The sequence below is a fragment of the Myotis myotis genome, unplaced genomic scaffold (genome assembly GCF_014108235.1).
Source record: "Myotis myotis isolate mMyoMyo1 unplaced genomic scaffold, mMyoMyo1.p scaffold_m19_p_10, whole genome shotgun sequence".
Lineage (NCBI taxonomy): Eukaryota > Metazoa > Chordata > Mammalia > Chiroptera > Vespertilionidae > Myotis > Myotis myotis.
In genome coordinates, this window is record NW_023416314.1 from 70975449 (window position 1) to 71002363 (window position 26915).

The following is a 26915-nucleotide window of genomic DNA, read 5'->3' on the forward strand; positions in this document are numbered from 1 at the left end:
GCTGGCTCTTGCTCTCATTCATTTACTAGCTCTGGATTGAGTGGATAATCATAAGAATGCAGCTTTGCATGGGGATGGAGACCAACAGTTAAGTTTGTAAAAAATAGGTGCTTCTGTTTTAAAAAAGTACGCTGGCAACATTTCATGGTATTAAATACATATACATATACATATACATATACATATACATATACATATACATATACATATATATTTGAGCCCAAGGGACAAGTAAAATAGGTTTGATAAAAATGCCAATATTTATGAAAAATGATGCTTATTTTGCATATTGATTATGACTGAATGGTGATAATTTAATGGTCTACTTTATAAATTAACTTCATAAAATGTTCATAAATAATTAAAATGAGTAAAGCAAATACACTAAGCATAACTAACTTAAATTATAATCCAGATGTGAAAACATTTTATAAGATATCATTACATATTTTTCCTTTTATATTTTTGTTTCATTACTAAATGGTAGATGGCATCTATAATATATATTGAGTGAAAAGATCTGGATTTTCTTCATGGGCTAAATATTTTCAACACTTTAGTATTTCTACTATAAAGTGGACTTGGATATTTCAGACCTATTTATAAATTATATTTTTTGAAATTATATTGAAGTGTTTGAATGATTCTATTAATAGCAGTCGATATTGCAAATTTTATGACACAATATTTATCATCATGCAAATCTTAAAACAATGGACTTAAGAAAACTTACTGTAGTCCCAACCAGTTTGGCTCAGTGAATAGAGAGTTGGCCTGTGGACTGAAGGGTCCCAGGTTTGATTCCAGTCAAGGGCGTGTACCTTGATTTTGGGCACATCCCCAGTGGGGGTGTGCAGGAGGCAGCTGATCAATGCTTCTCTCTCATCTATGTTTCTAACTCTCTATTCTTCTCCCTTCCTCTCTGCGAAAAAATCAATAAAATATATTTTTTTTAAAAAAAAAGAAGAAAAAAAACTAACTGTAGTCAAAGCTTTCAACCAAATTCTTCTCTTTCAAACCCTTGAAAGTTTATAAGGAATATTCAGTTTTGAACAAGAATTTCAAGTCTGCTTTAGGGATTATACAGGGTGGGGCAAAGTAGCTTTATTGTTGTGAGTACAGAAAACACAGTTTATCCCTGTATCATTATTTATTAATTATTGTAGCATTTTCCATACAAACAGCTGTAAACCTACACTTGCTCCATCCTGTATAATTAGCTGGGTGTTAACTGCAAAATAGAGAATGACAAATCTAACAGAATCATTTGCCTCCCAGAATTGTGACATGTATTACTTCAGCCTGAAGATCCAGCTCCTCAGAGCCTTGACTCAATAAGAATCAAGCCTCCCTTATTTAATCTCCTGCTACCCCAACAGAGGTGCTGGGATTAACCTCCCACAGAGGCTTGGGGTTTTGAATCCAGAGTGAACTCCTAGGAACATACAAGACCATCAAGCTTTGGCTTTCTGCAAAATTCCCGCTTTTTTAAAATCACATATCCCAAGATTGTGTGTGTGTGTGTGTGTGTGTGTGTGTGTGTGTGTGTGTGTGTGTGTAGTCCCTGTGTGCCTGGAAGGAATTAGAGAACTTCTTTGAACTCCAGTTAACTGGGAATCTGATAACGTACCCGGTGTATGAACTATTTTGTCCACAAGGAGGTTTTCTGAAACCATGGGTTTTTCTCTTTAAGCTGGTGTCGTTTTTCTAAGCCAAGTGATGATGGTACAATCCCAGAGATGGCTCCCAGCATGTTTCAATAACCAGAGCAGTCTCCTTACATGTGGACATCAACTAAATCATGCTTCTTTTTCCTGGGACCTGGCTTCAGGGGCTTCCGATCTTCCAAAATCAGATGCATCCTTGTAGCAAACTGATACTGAATCCCAACTTTACCCGGCTTTAGTTTTTAGCCCCTCTTCCCATTGGGCTTGGTGAACACCCAGCAAGTCCCATTACTGAGCTCACTTAGATTATAAAAACAGACTTAGAATGATTTATTTTGTGGGAAGCTGGTGTGACTGGCAGAGGAATCCATCCCGGGGGCCTGAGTTATGATGTCAGACCTATCATTTGTTAACTATGTAAACTTGTCAAGTTATTTAAACTTTGAGCATTTTTTTCTCTTGTTTGAATAATTATCCCTAGAAAGTTTGTTTTATGAATTAAATGAAGAACCACACTTAAGTATCCCTTTATAATCTCTAAAGCATTCAATATTTTCTTACTTATTTAGCAAAGTTATAGTGGATTCCCACGATAGGGTAGGCACTAAATTGTGCTTGCAATACACAGAGTAAGGCATGATCACAGCCCGAAGCTGAAAGCAGAATGGAGGCAGCACTGTGATCAATAAAGGTAGTTGGTGGCTTCTGGAGTAACTGTGGGCCATTACTGGGTCCTTGGCGTCTGCAGCCACGCTGTACAAACCCCTTCCGATCAATTGTAAAAGCATCCATTTCAGCACTAAGCAATCTTGTGAAAAGTGGTAGCATGTTTTCTTAAAAGCTACTTGCTTTGGGCCATATTCCAATCAAGTTCTTCTTTGGAATTTATATCAATGCACGTTGCACTTTCTTTAGCAAACAGGCCTAATTAGAGTGAGCTAAGGAAAAAGCAAGAGAACAGCAGTGGGTTTGCAAAGCCAGGGAATGTTTAGGAATGAAAATGTATTTTATTAGTGTGTTTAAACCTAATAGCTACCCTCATATACTAGTATAATAAGAGATTTAGCAAACACACACACATACACACACACATACATATATACACACACATATATATCTATATTAGTTATATATATCATATATATGCCATATATATATGATATAGATATATATATATATCATATATATATATGATATATATATATCTATATCATATATATATATATATATATATATATATATATATATATATATATGCAGATTTGGGCAAAAGTAGGTTTACAGTTGTAAGTATGTGAAACACTGAGTTTATCCTTGTATTATTGTATTATTTTCTTTTTTTCCTTTTTATTGAATTTATTGGGGTGACACTGGTTAACAAAATTCTACAGGTCTCAAAATTCTACATCACACCATCTATACACTGTTTATTGTGTTCACCACCCAGTATTTTCCATACAAACAACTGTAAACCTACTCTCTCTCTCTCCCTCTCTCTCTCTCTCTCTCAATCTGAGACCAAGCTTATTCCAAGTACTTCTTTGCAAAGAGAATTTAAGCAAGACATTTTTCTTAAAATCATATATAATACTAGAAATCTGAGTCTAATATTTGAAAGGTTTCCTAAGAGGGTTAAAGGTTTAGTTCCTCAATCTATATCTTCTTGGTGTTTGTGGTGTTGTCTGATGGTAAGAAATAGAAAGTGGTTGTCACTTTAACATGTTCTATGACTTTTGGTTGGAAATTTACACGACACTTTTGGTATCGTGAAAAACTTCCCCCTGCAATTATGTCTAGGCCTTTGATACAGCAAAAGAAGGTCAGTCCCTCAGGGTATCATTGAGGGTTAATATACGGGCCTGAAAGTGATCAAATGCAATTTACCAGAGGCCTTGAGGATTCCTTTTGAGGCTACTTGCCATGACCAACTGCCCTATTTTCTTCCTCAGGCTCAATATTTTAACTCAGTTCTCTGGAGGAAAAGCTGTACGCCTATCACAGCTCAACATGCAAACATAATAAATTGAAAGCTAATGGAAAGTGTGCCCTATTGTTTTCTGCACAACTCTGCCTTTTTTACTGTTGTGCTTTTTACATTTTAAATGAACAATATTAACAGTTATTGATTGGAAAAATTAATTATGCAAATTTTGCAGGTCTTATGTAATATGGCGATTTTAAAAGACTTAATGAGTATTGAGTGGCAAATTATACATACCAAGTTATAGTTCTTGATATTGTTTCCTTTACCCTCCCTGACCCCCCTTACAGGTTCCCAGATTTTCTTCTTAGCCTGGCAAACTCCTACATATTCTCAAAAATATATCTCTCCCAGGAACCTACTGTATCCCTTTCTTCCCACCAAGATTGGGTTGTATGATTCATCTCTATGTTCCCAGAGCACCCCACCCACACTTATATCATTGATTGTTTTGTTTATTCATTCGCATATTCTTTTTGCAAACATATATCGAATGTTTACAATAATCTAGAATATTGTATATTGAAAGTACCCATTTACAGTAGTCTCCTCAACTATTTTATAAGCATCATAAATGCAAAGATCAGGTCTGATTTATCTTCCAGTCCCCAGGTTCCAAACCAATTCTGGAGACAGTAGATACATAATAAATGTTTGTTGTACTGAGTCACTGGTATAAGCTATGGGATAGTCTCACCAAAGCTAATCTAATTACCAGGGTAAATGAGTCAAAGTACTGTGTGTTACTATTAACTCATTTGATCATTATGACTTGTAAATATAGTTATATTCAAAATTGTCTTGTGTGCTTTCTCTGAATAGAAAGCTACAGCTAAACAATGAACATGCTGATGTCAGTGGTCTCAAGCCTGCATTTGTTGAGTAATACACCTATTCAGAATATTTTTTGCTATACTGTTTGATAGTTCAACAAAGTTGTTTTAAAATACATAATAGAAGCTGGGTGTTAGGCTTACATAGCATACAAGTAGCTTACCTGGACTGCCGTACATACGGACTGCTTATGCTAAATATACATTTCCACAGGTATTTGACTTTGAGATTTCTGCCCTATGCCTTACAAAAATGCTACCACGTGTAGAATCTGTTGCTTTGTCAACACAACTATTCAATTGTGATATAATGTTTTACTACAAAAATAGTCTTTTGTGTCAATTTTAAAAATCATTTCTAAGTTTGTATATATCTTTAAGATAAAAGAGATATTTCCATGTTAAGTATATCTTAGCAACATATTTCATAGCCCATACATACCCCAACCATGTATACATGAAGATGTACACTATATGTGTGATGCTGATCCTCATCATGTGACACCTTGTCAGTTTCCCTCATCATCTTGTGTCTACTCCAAATCTTTTTATTTGTATTGACAGAGGATCTTTTTAATCTCATGAGATAAATCAGTTTATGTGAAATGTTATTTAAGATCAAAAGATCTGGTACTATAGAAGTTCACATGGAAAAGGAAAAAAGCATTCCAAGCAGAAGGGACCACGTGAACAGAGATTGAGAAGATAAAATAATTTGGCCTATTAGTAACTGGGGTGTGCAAAGAGATTGCAGGAGTCAAGGTCCTTTTTAAAAGACTTGGAATAGCATGGTAAAGAGTTTGGGATTGGCCCTGTTGCATAGCCATTTGAGTATGTGTTTTATATAATAAAAATAATTTGTTTTGGAAAGTGAGTTCACATTCTGGAGGATAAATTAAAGTAGTGTGAGACTAAAGTTAAAGACCCAAGTGAGAGGAATTACAATAATATTGGGATGGGGATAAATTGGCAATGAAAGTTGAATAGACTCAACTTGAGAAATCATTATGTTGCAGATAAAATGAGGAGGTGCAAATATAAAGTATTTTTTCAAAAGCCTCTTTTGAAAGAAAAAATCTCAAAATCTTGGCCCGATCTCCTCACAAACGTTTGTAGACTTTTTAAAAAAGATAATTACATTCCTATTTGGTTATTTAAATATGTTGATGTTTGTTACCAGGTTGGTTAAAATAAATTTAAATATTTATATTTCTATCACAAAATATAATTCATGGCATTCCTAAGAGGGAATTATATTTTGTTAAAATTATGTGAATAAGTTTTATCACCATACAACATCTCCTTTGTGCTAAATAGAGTTTTAGACCTTCTTAGGCATTAGGCACATAGCAGTGATTAGGAAAGTTTCCTTCCCTCAAGCACCCGGTTTTTTATATGTAGATTTTCACTCTTAACTTCTAATATGCTCTCTTGGTTTTAAATTAATATTTTAACCTACATTGAAGAATATTACTGCAGTGGTACTTGCATGTAAGGGCAGCACCAAACAAAACTAAATAATTCAAAACTTTTTCAATTCATTCTTGAGTGATTGTGAAAGAATAATAAAAAACCCAAGTCTAAATTATTAAAGAAGCAAATGTGAAAATCCCATGGCCCTCAGAATTATGCTAATAGAGTTAATAATATTTTAATTAATCATAGTGAGTTTGACTGGTTTAAATCTTATCTTTAGGAAAATGCTTAGCATCTTTTTTTGATTGTCCATTTTGATAGAATTATTGTTTTTCTCAGAACAAGCTGTAAATGCATAGCATAAATAAATTAATTCGTATTAAGTATTTGGAGAATGATATGGTCATTGTGAACATATGAAAAGAACTGAGCATTAAAATTATGGTGATGATTCAAATCTTCTTTCTCACCATCCTTTATTTGGCGACCTTATTAACTGTCTCTGTGGTAGGACAAGTGAGTGCATTATTTCATAGCTTTCTGAGTGCTAAGTTTTGGATTGTTTTTTAATTAGCATTTTAATTGCTCATCAAAGAAATTGAAGACAGAGTCAGAAAATGGATCATTTGCTAATCCCTTTGGTACCAGTCAATGATAAGTTTTCCCAAGGTCAAGTGCCTTCCTAATGGAAGGGTGCACTATGTTTTGAGCTCCCTGACAAGTGATATGGCTATGCTGGGGCTGGCCTCTAGTAAGAGATTGCTTTCCTTCTTCCTTTCTGAGTTGTTGGTTAATCAAAAAAAGAAAGTGGCCTGGTGAAGAGTTTATCACTTTGTAAGGAAAAGATAGGAGACTCACAGGATATCCCTGTGATCAAGGTTAGGTCAGTGTAGAGTAGCCATTTTCTATCCGAGTTGAGATGTGAACCTGTTGGATCAATGGGCTGTTTGTGAACAACAGATATTTGATATGATTTTTTTTTTGTACTGAATGTGTTTTGAAATAGAGACTATAGAGACTATAAAGACCTCTTTGTATCCCTTAGAATACTTAAACTAGCTAGCTCAAAGTTCTAGGCAAAGTTCAATTGTCCTTACTTACCTGTGATTGAGGTATTTCCAGAGCAGTCATAATTTTCCTTAGACTTTGCTATAAGGGTAACACCTAACAATCTCAGCACCTAATATCAGATAATGTTAATCTCAATATTCAGCTTCTACAGATCCTCTTGTATATGCTACATATCCTACTTGAATATATATACATAAATATATCTCCTATATAATGAAAGAGAAACATGCAAAGTAACCATCGCTCTGCTATGCTCAAGCCACGCCCACAAGCCACACTAACCAGCCAATGAGGAGTGAGTATGCAAATTAACCCACAAAGATGGTGGTAATTTGCATACACAGAGCAGAGTGGGAGCCAGCAACTTGGGGGGACATGGCTCCTTCAGTCGCTCCCTTGGTCACTCCCTTGGGGAAATGTAGCTCCCCCAGTCACCAGACGGAGAGCAGAGCAGGAGAGTCAGAGGCTTGGGGGGACATGGCTCCTTTGGTCAGGGAAAACCAAGAGCATGGGAAGCCCAGAGGAGGGGAGCACCAGGAATGCTGGGAATCGTAGTTCTGGTGGCAGTCGAAACTCCTAGACACTAGAGCAGTGCTTCTCAACCTTGGCTGCATATTAGAATCATCTGGAAATCTTTAAAATCTTGATTTCTGGGCCTCATCCTCCGGTAATTCTGTTTCTTTGTTATGGGGCCACAACATTAGTAACAAAGAAACAAAATTTCCGGAGGATGAGGCCCAGAAATCAGGATTTTAAAAATATTCCCAGGTGATTCTAATGTGCAGCCAAGGTTGAGAACCACTGCACTAGAGCAAAGTGAGCCTGGAGCAAGTTACTGTTGCAGTGGGGGATGGAGGGAAAGCAAAGGTGAGAGACATAAGTAAAGTCAGAGTGTCTAGGAAAAATTAAAGGGAAGATATCCTAAAACTTCCAGGAAATCTCCACCAATGTAGCAAAAAAAAACAAACAAAAAACCTCTATTATTCTGTGAGCAGCAAACCAAACTTGGTTGGGGGTCTCAGACAATTCGCTCATATGATTGCAAAGACAGACAGAAACTCCCGGATTGGAGAGGGCTCCCCTGAGGGCTCCCAAATTGGAGAGGGTGCATGTTGGGCTGAGGGGTGCCCCCTCCACTCCCCCCCTCCCCAGTGCATGAATCTTCATGCACTGGGCCCCTAGTATATATATAATTTATGAATTCTTTTAGTTTAGTTATGTATATACTAATAAAATTCATGAAATAAAAGTTAGCACAAGTCCTCAGGAAGGCATTCCTATGGAGAGCTAAAATAACATAAAATAACTGTTGATTTAATCCCCTAGGATTGTCAAAACATATACTGTGTACCCAGCACTGTACTAGCACCATGGAGACATAAAAAATAAGCATTTGATTTTCAAACTTTATAATGAAAAATATTGATGCAAGCAAGCCTTTATGAGTGAACCTATGAAACTTTTGTGTAAATGATTATATGTTCATGATGTGGTTATTATTTTTGTCATAACATAGAGGAGAGAAGGAACATGGCACCTTTATGTAGAAGGGTGTGGGTAAGGGATCTATTCTGAAAGAATACTCATTCCTCATATCACTCACCTAGAAACAAAATCTGTATCTTAGGCATCTGTATCTTAGGCATAAAGACATAGACCTTGGTGTGTACAGTGTAGAAATCTTTGTTTTTCTGAACCACAGTGTTGTATTTATGTCTAAAAAGAGTACCCTGGGTGTATCTTGAGATGGAATTAACATATGTGGAATGGTGGTTATAGGATAAATTTGAGATATAGGATAAGTAATGAGTTTTTTGTGTATCAAACTCTATGAACCAACTATTAAAAAGTATTAAAATCTTGTATTCCCTCTGAGAGAACAGAGGAAAGAATGTACTAAACAACCTGTGCGAAGGATGCTAGGGGGGAAAGATGCAGTTCTGTTGAATAACCAAAGAAATCCCATGCATCTGGGAGTCCCTAAGTAAGGGATGAGTGTCATGAGTTAGAGTTGTCAGATTGGCAGGTGTATTTGTTCCCTGTGGCTGCCATAACAAAGTATTACAAACTGAGTGGCTTAAAACAATAGAAATTCATACTCTTATATTGGAGGCTGGAACTCTGAAATTCAGGTATTGGCTAGGACATGCTTTCTCTTGTAGTTCTGGGTGGTTGTTGGCAGTCCTTGGTATTCCTTGACTTGCAACTGCAGAACTCTAATCTCTGCCTGTCTTCCCTCTGTGTGTCTTCCCATGGTGTTCTCTCTGTGAGTGTCTGTTTCTGTGTCTCTTCCGTTCATGTGAAAACACCAGTCACATTGAATTAAGGAACCACCCTACTGCAGTGTGACCTCATTTTAATATACGTCTCAATTACATATGCAAAGACACATTCACAGGTACCAGGGGTTATTGTTTCAATATATTTGTGGGGACACAATTCAGCACACAGCAGCAGGGTTGATAAGCTCTGCCAAAGAGCTGTTTTATTCAATGGGACTGGTGTGATCTGACTTATTTTAGACGGTATAATTCCACTAATAAGACATTTTAGAAAAGGCAAAACTATAGGGGACAAAAATCAGTCCAACAGTTGCCAATGAATAAGGGAAGTGTTAAAGGTAAACTAAAAAAGGGGCACTAGAAAATTTAATACTCAGTGCCTGGTAGATGACAATACATAATTATTCAGTTAATAAACAAATGATTATAAGTAATACTACCCTCTTCCCCCAGTCAGTAGTAAGTAGGTTAACAAAGTGTGAATTTTCTCAGTGGCATCATTTCTTATCCATTTCTTGGAAATAATCAAAGGTATTGCCTTAGTTCCAAGTGAAAATGAAGGCTTTACAACCTTAAATGGAAGGAAAGCTCTTTTTCTTACTGAATTAAGTGAAAATAACAGAAATCCAAGTTATAAATAGCTGGGAAGAGGGAGCAAAGCCTAGGAGAGTATCCTGACCCAAATGTTTGGTCAGCTATTTTACTTTGGACATTGTCTGAACCTCCAAAATATAGAGATATTCATGAATAATGGAATGGCAACATGAGAAAGAACTTTATTTTTATTCTTGTTCACCATAAGAAGCAAGTGTTCTCAAAGAAGAGTAAAAGGCTCTCTTGATTTTGAATTCTGGCTCAGATATCAATTCATCCCGTCCCTGAAGCAAAAAAGTACACAGCTATTCATTCATTCCTTCAATTGATCTAATCTAAAAAATTATATGACTTCTGTGTGTTTGTCATTGCTGAAAATCCTTCTTGTCCCTTCAAACATGGCTATGCTTATTGTCATGTTCAATTATATGACACCTATTGATTCTCATGCTGGAGAATTTTAAGGTCAAGTGTACATATCCTCTGGAAGAAAGTCAATTCAGGGGACAACACATGTACTCCTGGTGATACTTACATTTTTGAAAGAGTGAGTGACTCAGAAAGGGAAGCTATGGATTTAACCCTCTTATTTTCCAGGCTGAGCACCTCTCTGTGTGTTCATTCATCATGTTAGAGTGAATAGACAGAGCGTCGCCTCAGCCTTATCAATGTGGAGCTGGGCTTGCATCCTATGCTGATACAAGGCTCTAATAATTCTTCCTGAGCATTGTGTTGTTATGAAAAGGATGATGTAAAAAGGACTAAATACCCATTTGTAGCAAGATTACAAATGTCCCCATTTCCTGTTCACAAAAATATTTTTCATTTGTGGTTGGGAAATTAAGTCCAGTTTGCTTCTCTTTCCCCCTACCCCTTTTCTTTCCTAGTAGTTATTTAGCATACAAGATAGGCTAATTTAGAAATTCATATTTTTCCCATTCTCACAGCACTCCTGCTAGCAGGGATTTTTTTTTCCCTAGTAGAACTACTTTTGAGTCATCTATACAGTTTCGCAGAAAACACCATCTTCACTCTTGCCTAATGGGATTTGAGATATAGAAAGATGTGTGATTTCTCCGTATTCTTTAGGAGAAACTGTCCTGAGGTGATTGGTATGAGTTAATAGTTTTGTTTTCTGTAGTAAGATATATGTGTGTGTTTTTTATAACTCTTTTCTTTTTATGTAAGAAAATTTACAACCTAGCTAGATGACAAGGTAGCCTCCAAACCTCAAATACAAGTGGATAAGGGAAGACTATTGACAGTAACAAAACCCTTGTGACATCCTCCTTGCTATAGGAGGAAGGAAGAGATGATAACTCCATTTGGGCTGTTGGCCCTGAGAATAGGAAAACCACCTGAAATCAGCAAAGGGAACTTCTTGGCAACGTCGTGGGCCAATAGCAAGTGAAACAGAGAGGGCCATCTGCAGGATGCCTGTGTGAGTGAGAGTAGGGGCCAGGATGGGCAGTCTTGACTACAAATTCTAAAATTTCAACATATAAAAGTGTTTCTCACTAGGTTCACTCTGCTAACAGATTGCTGTGTATTTGCAGTAAGTTTTCTGTACACTTCAAAGCAGGAGTTCAGGTCAGAGAGAGGGGCAGGGACTCGATAACATAGGGTTTGGTAGGCTAGTTAAAGAGGATATTATTCCAAATATGATGGGCAGAATTAGAGGATTTTAGGAAAGGAGTGACTTATGTATAATAACACCACTCTACCTCCTATGTGCCATATGGACTAGTGTAGGGAAAGCAAAGGGAGGAAAGGCTTATAAAGCAAACATGTAGGGAAGAGGCTAGTGGCTTGAAGAAGACCAAGGTGAACCATTTTTAGGTGTGTTTTGTGGTTTACATAACAGAACTTGCAGATTGATTGGAATCAAGTAGGAAAAGGAAGAGATGGAAATTTGGCCTAAGTAACTAGCTGTATAGTGCTGCTAATTATCAGAATAAGAGAGTTATGGGAATAGGTTTAGGAAAAATAAAAATCAAGTTTTCTGGAATTGTCATGATGAAGATGTACACAGTTCTAGAGTTCAAGGAAGAGATCAAAACTGTTTATCTAAATTTCAGGGTCATCAACATATAGATGAGATGGATAAGTTGTTTATATACAAATTGGAGACGTGGTTAAACAATGTTCTGGAGGGTTTTGTTTTTGTTTTGTTTTTTAAATATGCTTTCATTGATTCCAGAGAGGAAGGAAGGGGGAGAGAAAGATAGAAACATCATTGTTGAGGGAGACTCATTCATTGGCTGCCTTCTGCATACCCCACACTGGGGATCGAGCCTACAACCTGAGCATGTGCCCTGCCTGGGAATTGAACCATGACTTCCTGGTTCATAGGTCGATGCTCAACCACTGAGCCAGGCCGGTTAGGCTGGAGTTGTTTTTGTTTGTTTTTAATAGAATTTATTTGGAAAGCTCTCCTTAAAAATATCTTTATTATACATAATTTATTAACGACAGGATGGATTTCCATTCTATTCTACTGATGGGCATTTATCAGGCAGCAGTATTCATCTAGTTCATATGTATTTGCACACATGTGGGCATTTATCTATAGGAGAAATTCCTAGAAGTGGGATTGCTACATTCAAGCATATGTGCATTTAAAACATTAATAGATATTGCCAGGCACTCTCAACAACAGTATATAAGAATGTTTGTTTCCTCACACCCTGTCCAGATTTCATAATCTTTGCCAATCGGATAGGTTTAAAAAAAGAACCATTTTTGTTATGTAATATGCACTTCTCAAAATAATTACTGAGGTTGGGTATCTCCCTGTATGATTTTAAGCCACTTGAATCTCTTTTTTCTTCGAACTGAACTTCCTGTTTTAATCTTTGACTGTTTTTCATTTGAGATTTTTTTCCCTGGAATTTTGTTCTTTATCTGTTGTACATAGATAGTATAGATATTTTCCAGAATTTCACTTGTTTTTGAACTTTGGCATTTTTTTGACAGCAGAACATTTGCAACATGTTTTTCAATAGAACTTTATAACTTAACTGATCATAGTCATATATTCAGAATGACAACACTAGAGATGAAGTTATGAAAGTGGTAGGAGTTAATATACTACAATTCTCATTCTGATGCAGATTTGCTGGGTGCCATGGGGACTGTCATTTAATCATATACTTTAGTTTCCTCCCTATAAAGTAGAAATCAGAATCTCTGCCTTAGCTTCAAGAATTTACTTAGGAAGAAATCAATGAATATACACAATCACTCTCTTTTGAGTTTTAAATATTCTCAACATAGGAATTTATGCATACAAGGTAGATTCAATAACATTAAATATACAACATTGCAAAGATACTAGGAATTTCCAGAGTGTCATGTAATCTTTAACTTGAGGAGCTTTTCTTTCCCTAGTCTTTTTCATTTTTATCTTCCTTCTCTTTGTCCTCCTCTTTTCCTTTCTCCTCCTTTTTTTGGTTATAATATTTCTGGTTGCATTCTTCAGAAGACAACAGCAGTACACACCAATTTGGGGAAATCTTGTGAAATTATAAAGAAAAAAAAATGCTTAGTGGTCACTGAAGATCTATCCTCTTTATCTTTTTTATGACATCTTCCTGATAGTTAAACATGCTGATGAATTAGGCTAGCTAACTGGGGAGTCACCAACACAAATGAATAGGAGAGGGATATGTCCCTAACTCCCTGTGGAGTGGTCACACTTTGTAGTGGAAAAAGCTCTGACCAGAAAGTGGCAGATCTGTGAGCCACTCTTCAGTGCTCTTACTAACTGGGTTTATTTATAGTCATGAGTGATGTCTGTGTCATCTCATAAAATAAAAGTTTCAGTATTTGCTTGTTTCAAAACTTAATCAGAAGAATGTGGTTGTTTCAAAGAGCAAAAAAAAAAAAAAAAAAAATTAAAATTAGGACTGTGAATGGCAGTATCAGTCATAGCCTCATCATCCATGAAAACAAAATAAGGCAACACTACCAAGCTTTGCAGAGACCTTTAAAGTGTCTTTGCAAAACACATTGTGGAAGACCCTTAACCTGAATTATCTTTTCTTAATTTCTACTAAAACATTAAATTATGTGACTAGTTGCTACAAACAGCTGTTAGGAAAAAAGGGAGGAAGAGATGGTGAAAGAGAAGGAAGGGAAATAGGAAATGGAAAGGAATATTTCACAACTCAGTCTCTACCCTAAATGAACCAGGAAATGTTATTAAAATGTTTTATCTCTCACCTTATACCAGATAATGTATTCATAGGATGCTAACGATAAACAATTAAATGTAAACATCACAGAAGTTGGAGATAAATGTCAGCCAGATCTCTGGCACTCATTTGGAGGAGTTTCCTGTTATTTGATTCCTCAACCCTAAATTCTGTAGAAAATAAGTTTTACTCCCACCCTCCCCACCCCACCCCCCCCAAAAAAAATGTAAGAATGAACTGATTTCTCTAACATTTTCCCACATTTTCTATCCATCTTTTAGCATTGATGATTGTTAGGTTTGCATGGTTATGACAATATGGTAGTATGAAACGTCAAGGCCACAATTCATATGTCTGATTATCTGCTTAATTTTGTCAAGAAATACACTAGGTATTTACAATGAACACCAAGATTTTATAATCATTCACTCACTCACTGTTTACCTACAATATGTCAACTTGTATGCTATGTATCCTATAGTGATATGAAAATATATAAGGCATGGTCCCTTCTCTAAATGAATGTACTGTTAGGAAAAAGAAATAGGTAAATATGTAATTTTTCACATTTGAGGTGATCAATCTGATATGTTGGCTGTTGGTGGCTTTATCATTGTGTTCTCCTATTTCAAGAATCAGTGTCTTAAATCTTTCACATATTTCTCTGGCATGGGAGTGGGCAAAGGGTAAAAAGAGCATTTTGCTGATAATGCTTAGTTACTTTCTACCAAACAACAAAATACGGCCTTACAACAGCAAAGGTCCAGGGAAAATGGAGGCAGGCACAACATGATAACTAGCAGCGGAACTGGGTGCCATTAAACTTTGTCTTTGCGATATGTTTTGGCTATAGATTTGGAAGCCTCAAAGTCTAAGAGTAAGTGTGAGGACTCAGAAAAAAAGGGACATTTATGTGAAGAGTCCCTGCCCTACCCATTTTGTAGCTAGTCTAATATGTCCACTTCCACACATCTATTTACTATAGAGGTGGGCAATAGGTGTTCCATGGCTCTCTATATAACCATTGTCTTTCCCAGACAACTTCCTGTCTGCAAGGCAACTGAATTTCATCTTGTCTTTGTCCTTGACTTCATTTCTTGCCAGTAAGTACGTTGTTGTCTCTGTTTAATTGGCTTTGGAATGTGGCCTCTTGAGGTGTCACTTTTCCAAAGACTTGACTCTGATTCATCCTATTTGATCCTCCCGCTTAGGAACCTCACAAGTCACCTACCCTGCCATAGGTGTCCCTCAGAGCCAGGCAGGTCTGCTTGGTCTTCAAGAAAATAAAGAAAGTATACTTTTATTTCCAAGGGCACTGCAAATCATGCACAATGAGTAATATTTTAAACTATTTATGGAGGCAGGCCAGATGACCTGGTGATGTTTCTTCCCTCCCTCAAAACTATTCACAGACCTGAAAATGTATAAACACATTTCCTTCCTGTTTTGTCTTTGTCTTTGTCTGTTTAGTGAAGCATATCAGAAGGATTGGATATAGAAAAAAATCTTGCCCTTTTTATCTTGTCAATCCCTCAGCCCTGTTGGTTGACATAATCTCAAATGGATCTTGAATAACCTTCTTGTAGCCTCCATGTCTTATTCCCCAAGGTGTCTGTGAATGTAGCAATTCCAAACGCGTCAAAGTCAAACTATAAGATTCCAAATGTCCTTTACTTTGCTCCTTTATGTGAATACTTTCTTCTGTATAGTTAGCATGCTATTTCCAATCTAGTCATATCTAGCTAGGTGCCTATTCTCTATTTTGTCTTTTTCCTTTAATCAAGAAGATGTTTTATTTTACATATATACTTACTTTTTTGCTATTATGAATTGAATAGCAATTATTCTCTTTGAAAATATTATTTTAAGTTATCAGAATATTATTAGAATATTATTAAAACACATTTTAAGAAACTATAACCTGTCTTTAAATGGGTGTAATGATGCTTGGATTAATGCAAGTAACTCTTCTTATGTTAAAACTAGAGAACTTCATTGACAAAATATCATCTTTTATATTATTTTCTTTTATAGTTGTCACTTTCCATTTTTTATTATAGAAGTAATATGTCTATTTAATAAGAATTTGTCAATAAGGGCATAAATGAATAATTCTTGACTCCAAAACTTTAATGTAACATGTCAAATGAATATTTTAAAGTATATGCTTGCATTTGTTTTCCTATGAACATTTAAAAATTTTTAATCATAAAGGGCATATTCTTTTCTCTTGTTTCTCCCCCTTCTACTTACTATATATCCTGAGCATTTTCCCATACTATTATGTAGTCACATAAACATTGAATTTTGATTTTTTTTGCCTTTTATAATCATAAATGTTCATAAGTTTTACTTCAAACATAAATCATCATGGCTTCTTATTCATGCTTTGAAATACTAAGGCATGCTATTATTCAAAACTACTAAATCATTTTGCACAAATGAAATAAAATGCCATCGCTTGCAGCCTGGCCTTCATTTGGTGATTTGTATCTCATTTTCTCTACCTGCCATGTAATGAGAAGCTCGTAATAAAGTTGGCATCAGAAGCAGAGACACACAATTCTCTGACTTGTGACACTGTCTGATAACTGTCCAGACTTACACCTCGGTGTTTGGAATCTGCCTTCTCTTGAGTTTTGTTCCAACTTTACTAGAAGCTGCTTAGCTAAGTCTTAATAAAGGCAGGCAGATCCAGGGGCAAGATGAATGGCAGGCACGCTGAGAGCCGCAGTGGGAGAGACCTGTGGCAACCCAATGTTAGTTAACAGTGACCTTGTGTTTATTGGAAGAAAGAACCACCAACAAGATACAGCCAACCAAATCGGTCACATCTACATGTGGGCCTAGGTTTAACTTTTATGCATATTTCTCCTTACCTCTTTGGCCCCTTGAGTGCGGCTCTTCCACAAAATACCGACTTCTGCGCATGGGCCACGAAGTTTCAATCGCACTGTATGTGCGAGCCCGCACGTGGTACTTTGTGGAAGAGCCACACTCAAGGGGCCAAAGAGCCGCATGTGGCTCGTGAGCTGCAGTTTGCCTACCACAGGACTAGACCATCTAAGTGTGGGTAAGTGCACTTTATCATGATCACACAATAACAAAATTGCCTAATGACACATTTCTCAGAATGTATCCCCGTTGTTAAGCAGAGTATGTCTATAATTCAAAGAACAAGTAGGATAAATCTCTACTCTCCTTCAAAGAATATGCACAACTACTACATGACTATGGAGATAAAAAAAAACAAAAAACAAAACAACAATAAGAGAGAAAATCCCTCACTCCCATGTTAAATGTAAAAATGTTAATTAGGAGACATACTTATCTCAGGATCACAAATATATGGTCTTCTTAGGAATACTGGATCTTCAAGAAAAAAAATGCCATTGACTCTCATAAGAGAGCTGAGCTTATTGACCTGTAGGAAGATGTCTTAAGATGGAAAAGGTCAGAGTAAGATTCAAAAATGGCTTGGCTTATATGTGTCAGAGGTGAAAAGCAGCCAAGCTAACCTATGCTAAGCCATCTCCTCAATAATCAAGGACTTTTCCAGAAATCTAATTCCATTTGATTAATATATTGGGTCAAGTAAGGGTTACATTAAAATTCAGAAGATATTTGCATAGTGGATCATTTTTTAAATTATGTAGAATCCTCTTACCTTGTCAGACAAAACATTACACTAGATTTAAGGCAGGCTAAGAAGAGGAGACCATGTCCGGAGACTCTCAAATGTGAAAAGGCTCCTGAGAGTCTGAAACTCTATTATACTATGAACCTCACTTATCACCAACAGGCTTATTTGTATGTCTTAACAAGTTAAGAGATCGTCTGAGTGTAAAAGGAAAACAAGATAATGCATAAAAGTATTTGGTTAGAAAATACATTTGTGTATGGCATTGGTTTTTCTTCCTACTCTATGTCAAGATATGAGCAAAAGTGAGTGAGAATTCAGTTGAATGAGAAGAAGCCAATATTAGGCAGTGGAAATTTCTATGTTCCAAAGGCCAACAGATTGAGTTTCATTCTAGCTCAAAAATTTACTACCTGCGCAAGCTTGGTCAGAGCCTCTGAATGTCAATTTCATTAATTGCAATGTATCTTTTATTTAACCAATCATAAATATTTATTTGGCAACTCTTTAGTACCAGGCATTATTCCAACTACTGTAAATTCAGCAATAGAAGATCTTTGCCCCCCCTCCCCCACCAAGAGTTTATCTTCTAACACTTTTAGGATTATTAAGCTGATTAAGTGAGAGCATACATTTAAATCTTCTAGCATAGTGCTTACTACAGAGTAAGTACTCAATAAATGTTTATTTTTCTCCTATTTATCCATTATGCTACTTTTTGAAAAACCATGAATAAGAATATTAAGCTAACCTAATGGGACTTCGGCATGTGTTGACTTAATCTTTCTCTGCCAAATGTAGACTTATTAAACAACAGACAAGATTAATCCTTCAGCTTCAAATATAACATTCTCTACCCACTAATCACAAACTCAGATCCCTGTGGTGGCCAGGCAGAGAAGCAAATGAGTGAATCCGGATGCAGTCAAGGAAAACAGGTTGTGGTTGTGAGGGTTGTACAGCCAGTAGGATTCATTTAATGTTTATAGGGATTTCAGCAAGTTGTTGCCATGTTGATAAATAAGTCCAGTATTGCAATACTTCGTAATTCTGCTAGGGAAGTAGAAAATCCAGTTTATAATGTAAATTTTGCAGATTGTGTAGTATAAGCAATTAAATACACACACACACACACACACACACACACACACACAGACACATACATGTGGAGTATACCAGTTCTGTGCATACCAAGTAAAACAAATTTATGGGGCATGTGTTTGTAACCTTTGCTGTAATAGGTATTTTGCTCATATATTTACCTACAGAGTTGATAAGTAGTAAACCCAGATTTATCAGGGCAGGGGTCCTCAAAGGCAGGGGTCCTCAAACTTTTTAAACAGGGGGCCAGTTCACTGTCCCTCAGCCCGTTGGAGGGCTGGACTATAGTTTAAAAAAAAAACAAAACTATGAACAAATTCCTATGCACACTGCACATATCTTATTTTGAAGTAAAAAAACAAAACGGGAACAAATACAATATTTAAAATGAAGAACAAGTTAAGTTAAATCAACAAACCAGTATTTCAATGGGAACTATGGGCCTGCTTTTGGCTAATGAGATGGTCAATGTCGGGTTCCATATTTGTCACTGCTAGTCTTAACAAGTGATGCAAGTGTGCATCAGTTAGTCTAGATCTGGTTGGAGATTTCAGATGTTTCATTCTGGAAAAAGGCTCTCCTAACTTCAAAAAAAAGGGCCCTACTAACTTCAAAATAAAAAAAATAGACCTCCTAACTTCAAAAAAAAAAAAAAATAAATCCTAACTTGTTCTTACCTAGGTCCTCAGGCAGCAGCAGGCTCTGCACAGGAAAGCTTGTGACTTGTCAGATCACACCCGAGACTGAGAGGAGGAGTCAAGAGACAGAGAGAAAGAGGGGAGTCAGAGAGTGTGGTGCACATTCCACACATGCGCACTGCGGCCCCCCTCCCCCCCACTAGTCGGCTGCTAAGCAACAGGCAGCGGCAAAAACACCCGGCAGGCCAGATAAATGTTTTCGGCTGGCTGCATGTGGCCTGCTGGCCGTAGTTTGAGGACCCCTGCTCTAAGGCCTTCAGAGTTTCTTCATTTTCTACATTAGATGATGTTCAAATCTGGTGAACATCACAGTCACCTCTGGGACGTTTTAAAAATATACATTTCTAGCCCAGCTGCTGTGGCTCCAGTGGTTGAGCACCAGCCATGAACCAAGAGGTTACTAGCTCAATTCCCAGTCAGAGCACATGCCCAAGTTGCAGGCTCAATCCCCAGTAGGAGATGTGCAGGAGGCACTGATCTATGTTTCTCTCTAGAGTGTTTCATTTAGCATACAAAGTCCTTCAGAAACTTATCTTTTCTATTTCATTGCTTAATACTCTATCATCTCACTCTCCAGCCATGGAGGTACCCTCATTTTCATGCTTGATGCATCTGCCTATAGAGCCTACATTATTACATTTCTCCTTTCTCAAATATGAATCTTTGTTCAGATTTCCAGCACCAGTTCCAATGTTACATCTTCCCCAATGCCTGCTGTGTTCTGCTGGGTAAACTTAGGTGTTTCTTCTTCCACTTCCAAAACATTTTGGACTTATCTGAATTAATGATTCTCGCCATGATGTATTTTCATCGTTGGTTCCCATACGTGGCTTCTTAGTACATATTGTCTTATTCACCTTGAGCTACTATCTGAACTTCCTTAGACTGGAGGCTTACAAGAGATGAATTTCTCACAGGTCTGAAGTCAGGGGCGTCCAAGATCAAGGGTGCCTGCAGGTTCAGTGTCTGTTGAAGCCGCCTTCCGGGTTTGTAGATGGCCATCTTTTCACTGTCCGCTCAGATGTTTCCCGTAGGTCTCTTTTCACAGGGCACTAATTCCATTCATGACCCAATAGAATTTTCTTCCCAAAGGCCCCATCTGGAAAGGCCATCACCCAAGAGATAAGAGCTTCAACGTATGAATTGAGGCACAGTGTTCTGTGCATGCAGTGCATGGCAGGTTTCTATTAAATGTTCGATAAAAAAAATGAAAATGTTAATCTGAATCTAGAGCTGCAAGCGTAATACATTTGTGTGCTCTTCACTGAATTCTCATTTCATACACCTGTAGGAGAGTTTTTCATGAAGGGGAAAAAAAAGTGAATCTGATTTGGTCCATCATGTACCTAATTTGTGGGGCTTATATATTTTTTTTAAATTTTCTTTTTACACATTAATTTTGAACTAAGACAAAAGCAAGGAATCTATTTTACAAATCATGTTTTAAAAATTCCACCATCCCTTTAGAAAGACCTGCTTTGGAAATACTGCAATTTACCAAGTGCCCATGGTAATGCTATAATTTTTTAAAGTGTCGTTCTCTTTGTTGAATTTCTGGTCGCAATCGAAGTGTACCCTGCTTAGGAACTAGAAATCTCTCTGGAGGGGAGGGCTAGACAGTGTGGCAGAGAGATGTGCAGAGAATCCTGTTCAGCAAGACTAAGAGCAGGAGACATTAACAGTCTGCAACGGTAGCCAGGGACTCAGACAACTTTATTGATGTGTCATCAGAATGAGAAGAGAAGGCACCACAGCAGGGTGACAAGGACTTGTTCTGTGCATCCATCGATCTGCAATCTCCCATGGAAAACTCCACATACCTCTGAATGTCTTGAGTGGCTTTATTGATACAGCATCAGCCAGCTGAGCAGGGAATTGGAGTCACCACATTTATCTTTCATGTCATGTCAGCCCTGTCATTTCACAATTTAATATCTACATGAAAGGAGAAATATTGAGTATTTGGTCATAATATTTTTGTTGGTGGCTAGGGAAAATGACAAAACCCCAGGTAGTTAGAGGAGTATAAAGTTGGCTCAGAGTATATTGTATGTGGCTGCTGTTATGAAATTTCTGCAATCTTTTGTTACGGAAATGCTCTATTGTAGCAGGTTATGATTCTTGACCCAGAGAACCAGTCACTGGAGCAAAACTGTCAGTGAAGAAGACGATACAGAAGGCAGATCAAACTTTAATACATGTCTAGTTTATGAATGGCGATATTGGGACACATTGAATAAGAGCATCTAAGTAGATCAATAAAGTCATGGGCCTCAGAAAAACTTTAAAAGGTTATGCAGTCCATTGTCCCATCTTCAAGCTGGAAGACTCTTATATTATATAGAGAAAAGAGAAAACAAACAAACAAAAAAATGAACAAAAAAATCCTATAGGCCTATGAAGTGCAGTCAGTTTGGATAATAATTTCTATTTTTAAATATATTTATAAATGATATTTGCTTATAATTTATTTTTATCATTCAATATCAAATTCATGATCAGTTTCTCATAAAAGCAATACATTCTAAATCCTTATTATTTCTTAATTTTCATTTTAATCCTTTTCCGTCGTTTACTTGACTATTAATTTATCAGTTATTTGAGCCAACATACTCTATAACCAGGTATGATACTAAGAACAATGCTCTAAATCATGTATCACAGTTTCATAGGAAAAAAAAAGATAATCTGTACTCAGGTATTTGGGCAGCTCAAAGGAACACCTACCCCAGCCTGAGTTGGGATCAGTGGGAGTGTGGGAAACCTTGGGGAAGGCTTCTTGGAGTTTAACAACTGCAAGTTTGTATATCACTATGTATGTCACAACTAATGTGTCTCAGTAAATCTTGGAAACCATTCACAGTGGAACAGCTCTCCATCTTTTCATTTACATGATTTCTTAAACCTCGGATCTGCACACCATTTCTTACTCTTTCTTAGGAATCTTTCTCCCTTGTAGCTTACAGCAGGGAAAAATCTCTTCCAGGTCCTTTGTCCATCTCTAGATGTAAGCCAAACTATGATCTTCCCGTCATAACTAGGTTTTCTGCAATGATTATACACATCCTCATCACTCCTTAACCTACTGATATCTGGCTTCTGTCCCCACTGTTCCTCTGAAGTAGCTCGACAAAGATTGCATATGGACTTCAAGGAGCTTTGGAGTCCTTATCTAATCTTACCTCTGCAGCCTGTGGGATCCTTGACCACTTTCTCCTTTGGGAAACCTATTCCTTTGACTTCTGAAGCACCTCTCTCCTCATTCTTCTGTTTTGATGCCCTTTCCTGTCTCTTGTCATTTCCTGTCTGTTCATATGCAGAGGTGGAGATCTCTGCAGTTTCATTTTATGCTTGCTTCTTATCTCTCTTGTATGTTCCCACAGTGTGCACACATCTGCTTCTTCAGCTGTCCTTAATATTCTGGTGATGCACCGATCTCTGTCTCCAACACACACCTTTGCAGAGCTGAGGCCTTGCACCAACTGTTTATTGCGTAGCTTCTCTTTTGTATATGTCAAACCTCTGCAACTCAGAGGGTCCGACACTGAATTTTCATCCTCCTCCTGGACAATCCCTTCTCCTGTTTCCTGTCTATCCACAGAGTGGCATGCCCAACTGTATTCTGTTTGTCAGACTTTACTATTTCCTCTCCTTCATAAACCCTATCACATTCCTATCAATTTTACCTCTTGGTGGTCACCCACAGGTGAGAAGTATCAGTGACTGTAAAGCCCTGGCAAGTTTTCTTCGTCATCCATTTTTTAAAAGGCCCTGTGAAATCGAAAGATAGCTAGACTCACAAAGAACTGCTAGATGAGGACCATGCCTGGTATAAGGGTCTAGATCAAGCATGTCAAACTCAAAGGCTAATGTTGGCCAAATAAACAAGGCATGCGGCCTGTGGGCCGTGAGTTTGACATGCTTGCTCTAGATGATTAGGGTTCATTGTCAGTAAATGTGTAGAGTAGGTGATGACTCTTACCCAGCCTATAACTTATCATCCTCTTTCTGTCCCCATGGATGCCTCTGATGTCAGTTGGAAACAGGAAAACAAATTTTATTGGTCACCCACAAATCTTTTATTTTGTTCTAACAACCAGCATTGTCTGCATTTGTTAAAGAATGTTTCAGAGTCATAAATACAAAGAAAATTATTCTGACCGTGAGAATGTCAAGAACTGTGGAATTAGGTAATAAATTAATTTGAAAAGTAGTTTCCTCAGACTTCCTCATGCCCTGTTACAAAGATCGCTAATATGCCTATGTAAGTTGAGTTTGCTTTGATTGCTGTGCTTTGGGGAGGAACTCTATAGCATGCTATACATGTCATAGTGAAGGAGGAGAGTAGTTACTACAAGATCAATTTGGAGATACAAGCTGGGCCAGGAGGATAGAAGGGACCTGTAGACCAAGCAGGAGCTTGTTCCAGATGCAGTGAGAAGCTCCTAAGCTTTTTAAACTGGGCGGTGATACGTTTCTCGCAGCTGTGTGAATTATGTTTCCGTATAAGCAAAACAAAATAAAACAAAAAGACTCAACATATGACAGTGTCTAAAACTAGTTAGTAATAGACATGAAGAGAAATGAAAAATTTGGGAATATATTTTGAAGTAGCATTACCATGTCATTTTGATGGAATGGATATGATTAGAAAGGATCAACGATGTCTCCTAGGTTCTTTGCTCTAGCAAACAGCTGGATTTTCTGAAATCAGAAAGAGTCTGATATCTCTGTTAATAAGGCAGAGATGCCTATTCGATGGCTAAGTTAGCAGTTGTACCTATGGATCCAAAGTTGTATTAATAGTTGTCTTTCAAAGGACAAGTAACCTAACCTGTTTAGCCTAACATGTTTTCTAGCTGAGACAGGTATCTGGTTTTATTGGTTATGTTAGGGAAATTGGGGTGGAGGGGAAGAGGAAGGACAAGATGCTTAAGAGTTCAAGGTCACTGGTGAAGTCTTTTAATAGAGAGATGCACAATAGAGAAGAGTTAGAGGGAGCCAATGAGAGATGGTGAACTTCCAAGTTGGGATGAAAGATTTAATATTTTGGCCTCTAAAGATTATTTTGTAACTATTTGATGGAATATTCAGTTGTTATAAAATGTAAAAAAAAAAATGCTTCCTAAGGAATGGGGATTTGGAGAACTGCATATTGGTGGTGGGGGGGGGGGGCATGTAGAACTCCTAAATTTGGAGGAAAGGTTGACAGCAGGGGAATTTATATAATATACATTGCCAGTGTTTGCAACTATGGGTAGGAACAATGCCCAAGTCTAAATGGTGGACCTCCAAGCCAGAAATTCTGGAAGGCTCTCCCTCATCCTATGTTAATTGCAAATTAACATATCCCTAACAAAGAGAAGCCCCTACTTTTCAAGATTCCCTACTGCTACAGTGCAGCCTATGTTTATGTTTCTGGGTAGAGTGTTGCCAACTCTCTACCAAGGGAATGGCTGGGTTGCCAGTTGGCTCGCAATGTCACATTGCACCTCAAAGGTAGTTGCCGGGAGCCGGTCCATCCTTGCTGTTTCAAGGGACCTGGCATATATGGCATACTGTTCTTAATATGTTTGCTCACCTTCTTGGCACTATGTGTTTTAACCAAGGTCTCTGAGAAAGGTTGTTTCCCCAGGTAGGGATTTTCCCCTGAAGTTAGGGAGGGAATAAAACCTCTTAACTAAGTGCCAGGCGGGTAATTAATCACTTTAACTACGAACAATCATGCTTAAGCTACATAATCTTTACTCCCTGGAATGGAGATAAGAAATGCCCTAACCTTTGGAATAGAGATTGATAGGATTGGAATCAACTGGTATAAATACAGATGTAACAAGACAGAACTTAGAAGACAGAACCTACACAGAACCTAGAGACAGAAGAACTTCGCTGGAGAGAACATGGCAAAAGATCCTGGACTGAACCTGACTACAGAAATTGGCAAGAGAACCTGACTAGAACCTGGTGACTGAACCTGGCTGGAGAACCTAGTGAGGGAACATGGCTACAGAACCTGGCTGGAGAACCTAGCGAGAGAACATGGACACAGAGCCTGGCTGGAGATCCTAAGCAGAACCTCTCTGGAGATCCAGACCAGAACTTGGCTGGAGATCCTGGCTGGAGATCCTGGCTAGGCTGCTGATCAACTGAACACTGTCTCCATGTCCTTCCTTCTTCGCCGACTCCGTCCACACCTTTGGGGACCCCTGGACCTGCTGGGGTTGGACCACAGCAGGTAGTTAATAAAATGCTGAGGAGAGAGTGCTTTCTTTGAAGTGGAGCAACGTCCTATGATGCACTCGTGAATTTTATGGAATAAGAACCTTACCTGGACATTGTTGACATTTCATCATTCTGAAATGCAGTAATTATGACTACGTGTGTGGGTGGCAAATCAATAGTTTTCCAGGAAAATTGAGTAGCACTCCACTACACATTGAACTTTTTAAAAAACAATTACTTCCCAATGGTTCAGAGGCAAAAGGAGCCAAAAGCAACAGTTAAATGCTCCATCCAGATTCTGTTATCTGCAGCAGGGGACAGGGACAGCTTTCATAAATGCTGAGGGCCAGCGTTTCCTGCTATCAGGATCACACTGAGCTTCATTCTCCAGCTTGCACACAGACTTCCTGCCCTGTCATCCTCAAATCATTATTCATCCGAGGCTTTTACATGGTCTCACTGCTGCTCTCTAGATTTCTAGTGTCAGATTCTTGACTTGGGATTCACAGTTAAATGAACCAAAATATAGAGTCATTCCTTTCTGCCTCTTTATCTCCAGTGACTTGTGTAACACTGTGTTTTTCTGTTTCATATTTGCAATAGAAATATTAGATGTCAACACAGGACAAAAAAGATATGAGTAATGTTGTAAAGATCTCTGAAGGGGGAAAAAAATTATTCAAACCTGAAATTTTCGACTGTGACTTTCTTTGTCAAAAAGGGAGAAAACAAAAGGGATCAACGGGTTTCTAATAAGCTTTCATGCCTCAGCCTTTTCATTGAGAAGGGTTGGATATGTCTTAAATTACTTTTTGTCATAAGCAAGCGACTTTAATGGGTGCTTTGAAAATTTCAGAGACAATAATCCATCTGGAACTTTTATTAGTACCCAAATAATTATGATTAGATTATATGTAATCTATGGCCAGGATCAAATATAAGACCTGATAGGGACATCCATTATTACCTAACTCAAGTTTTATATTTCATAATTTAGTAAACTTAAAACCAGAAATGATTAGGCATGCCCAGTATTTTCAAGTTCAATGGAAGCAGAGCAGGAGGTGCTTACTTCCAAGATCAATATTTTCCCCAACAGTTCTATGAAAGGTGGTGCTACACTCCAGGGGCTTCAGATACATTCATATGTGCAACATATAACTCGGATTCAGAAATACTTAGCCAACTAAAATCACTTTATTTTAGTTTTGGTT